Source organism: Leptonychotes weddellii, chromosome 1 (genome assembly GCF_054177405.1).
Source record: "Leptonychotes weddellii isolate Sample4059 chromosome 1, ASM5417740v2, whole genome shotgun sequence".
In the NCBI taxonomy this organism is placed as follows: domain Eukaryota; kingdom Metazoa; phylum Chordata; class Mammalia; order Carnivora; family Phocidae; genus Leptonychotes; species Leptonychotes weddellii.
In genome coordinates, this window is record NC_138369.1 from 157957725 (window position 1) to 157961456 (window position 3732).

The following is a 3732-nucleotide window of genomic DNA, read 5'->3' on the forward strand; positions in this document are numbered from 1 at the left end:
TCTATGTTCATTGCCATTATTATTATGTAAGTGAAAATGAATATCTTTGTCTTTAAAATGGGGGACGGAGGGGGACAAAGTGGGGCAAAATCATTTAAATAGTTGATTTTAGATTAGTGGGAAAAAAAAAGCCCCAACCCTACAATATGCACTTCCTTTTTTTGCTGAGGAAACTGGCAAAGAAGTTACTTTTAGAAATAAGGGTCAAAAAGGCTGTTGAAGTGCTCCAACTCTACATTTTTTTGTGTGTACAGCCATTTACAAGGCTATCTTCATCTCCTCACTACAGATTTGATTTTTATGAGGCTCAAATTTTCTTTGTATTGAACTTCTGTCACATTATAATCACAAAATACGATTTATTAGGGTACAACTCCTTTGGCAAGTGGAGGGCTGAGCCTGCAAAAATGACTTTCAAGAACACACATGAGGAATGGCAAAATTTTAGACAATTTTTTTTTTTTGATGTTAGTTTCTAAAAATCCTAATAGGGAAGCTTCCTTTACAAATAAGAATTGAATGACCAATAAAAATTGTATGAGGAAAGGATGAATTAATATAACAAAATGAGAAATTTAAGAAAAATGCTATATATTTTCATCCATCTCAAAAATGTTATTTCAAATAAAAAATGTAAAAATACATATGACATTAGATTTATTTTTTAAGTTATGACAAAAATTTTACAAATAGCTCATATTCGACATCACTTATAATTTACTGGGTATATATTATAAAGTCACATTTAAAGACAAGGTATAACAAATTCCAGTTGATTTATATGTATGCCTCTTTTCAGATGGACTGTTGAACAATTTATCAACTGACACAGTATAGAGTTTTATTTCCCTTTTTTATTCATTTATTTTGCATGAATTATCCAGGATTAACTCATTAGGTCCCCAAAGCATATTCTTTAGGTGTAGCAACAGGCTATGAATCTTCCTAGAAGGCAGGTGATCTCATTTCTGGCCAACTTAAATCATATTTTTCTTACTGGAATTCTTATAGTCTCTGTTTCTTAGGTGCTAACAAATCATACCAAATGTCTGCATCTGGCCCTCACTTTTCTTTCTGTCCCTGGTGTTATTAGTTAGGAGGCCTCTTAAATATGTAACCATGTGAATGACCGAATTCGGGAAAAGTCTTCCAGCATTCTCTGGTCAACGATATAGGGAGGATTAATCCTGATTCCAAAGCCATCACCCCAGTAAATATTATAAATATTACAAGTTATATCCAGGAGGAATCTTTATTTTAAATATTTTAATCACTCTGTCAGGTCATGCTTCCAAGATGACAAAGAAATGGGGGAATAATGGTCGTGCCAAAAAGGGTCCTGGCCACTTGCAGCTTATTCACTGTACCAACTGTGCCCGTTGCGTGCCCCAGATCAAGTCTCAAGTCCATTAAGAAGTTCCTTATTCAGACCATAGTAGAGGCCACCGCCATCAGGGGCATTTCCAAAGCACGAGTCTTCTTTGAGGCCTATGTGCTTCCCAAGCTGTACGTGAAACTCCATTACTGTGCAAGGTATGTGCCAATCACAGCCACGTGGTCAGAAATTGCTCTCCTGAAGCATGGAAGGATCCAACAGCCCCACCTCGATTTAGGTCCTAGGGGACTGCCCCATGACCTCCACCAAAGCCCAGGAGCTAAGTCCTTCAGGACGGAAGAAAAACTGTGTTCTGGAAAAAAATAAATAAAAAGGAGATTATACTTTAAACAAATAAAAGATTTTAATCATGCTAGATATTTAGTAAAATGGGACTAGTGTGTTAACCTTGGGGGATTAGATACAGTGAGTCAAAAGTCATTAAGTCCTCAATTATAAAACATGGGAAAAATGCACAATGACATTCATCGATATGTCATAGATAATTTAAAATCACACATTTCTTTATGTAAAAGTATGTAGGAACAGATGAAATTAGCAACGTATAATTTCAAGTCACCAAAGTGCAAAGTGCTATACCTTGGGTGGCCTTATCTAAAACAGTAATACTTTTACTTCATAGGCATTAATAAATAGCCACATCACTCTTTAATGTAGTATATAATATTTGTTATTCACTGAAATACATTTTACCTTTATGTGTAGTGTCTGTATGTCTAGACCTTTGCACCCTAGTGTAAGCTTCTTGGTGGAAGGCTCCACCTCCCTTGGTCATCACTGTAAAACAGTGTCTTGACCACTCTGTAAGCTCTAGATTAATACTGATCGCTGACAGAGAGTGACTTCCTGTTATACTCTATTTCTAATGGGACATTATTGATGCTAATTTTTGTGAGGACTTAACAAAAACTCTTCATACAATATATTTTTAAAATCTCCAACAACACTAGAAGACCTAAGATAGGTATTATTTTTCTCATGTAACAGTTGAAAACAGAGGTGTAAATAGTCAAAAGATTCAGAAGTAGAATTAAATCCAAGTTGTCTAACTGAAGAGCTGTGCTCCTTCACATATGATATGATCTTAGGACGTTCCAGCTTTAAAAAGCTGTAGTTTCTATTTTATAATGGACAAAACGCAGTGCATTACACAGGACAAACCATTTATGACAATAAAACAGATGTGGAAATACTATCAAACAATTAAGTCATTGGTTTGACAACTAATGCAGTATGTGATAGTATTCCAAACAAATAAAATGTTAAATTTTTCTGGGAAGTTCTTAACACAGTATTTGAAAATGCAACTTTGAACTAACACCAAGGAATAGTCAAATAATAATTCTCATATATTACTAAGTATTTTTATGCATGATGAATCCATTGTTTAGAACACAAAGAATACTGATTTAATTTTTTTTTTTTTTGCAGAAACAGAAAACTAGAAGCTAATAAACCAAATGTTTACCCAGACCTATAGGGAACTATTTTTAATTCCAATGTTTAATAGAAATTCAAAGCAAATTATGATTTCAAATTGCCAATTTTCTTTTCTCCATGCAAATTTAAGCATGTACGTCTTGTGCCTAGCAGGCCACCATGGGCAGGGGTGGGGTAGGAAGATTCGAAAATACATAAACAAAACAATTCAATTGTGAATCTTATATGAGATACAATGCTCTGGTTTTAAAATTCATCAGTAATGTCAAAGGTTTGTTATTTCACATTTCTAAAAAGCTATAATGTACTGTTTGTATCACTGATCTGTGGCAGATTTACTAGTACAAAATTTTACTATTCCCTTGTAACACTATTCCCTACATAGAGTGTTACAACAGCTGTGAAGTTAAATAATAAGCTTATAAGCAGCGATATTTATTTTTTATCCCTGAATTTATGTTTCCTTACTATGAAAAACTTTCATTAATAAGAATAACCTACTATTAACACTAAATTAAGCTGGATCACTCTCTACATCTTGAACATAGTGTGGAAAAAATATGATAAATAGGCACTCTTAACATTTTTGAGAAATGTTTAAATATTTTTGAACAGAAATCATATCTTTGGAATCCAAACTTAGAACCTAGATAAAACAAAGCCTTAGTAATTCAAGTCTGGAATGTTTTGTTTGTATGAGGACTATTTGTGTTCATATGAAGTTTTACTAAGTTTTATTACTCACTTTCATTTTTCTAGTTCAGAATTTGACTACTTCCTATTTCATGTCCTATTTTTTTTTTTTATCACCAAACATCAGGCAGGGAAGGATTTTTTTTTTTAAAGATTTTATTTATTTATTTGAGAGAGAGAATGAGAGAGAGAGAGAGAGCGTG

The 3732-nt window shown here is 33.4% G+C and overlaps 1 pseudogene; it reads left to right on the forward strand.

Annotated features, from left to right (window-relative positions):
- The first annotated feature begins 1095 nt into the window (after window positions 1-1095).
- On the forward strand, window positions 1096-1659 carry LOC102748707 (small ribosomal subunit protein eS26 pseudogene; annotated as a pseudogene).
- The last annotated feature ends 2073 nt before the right edge of the window (window positions 1660-3732 follow it).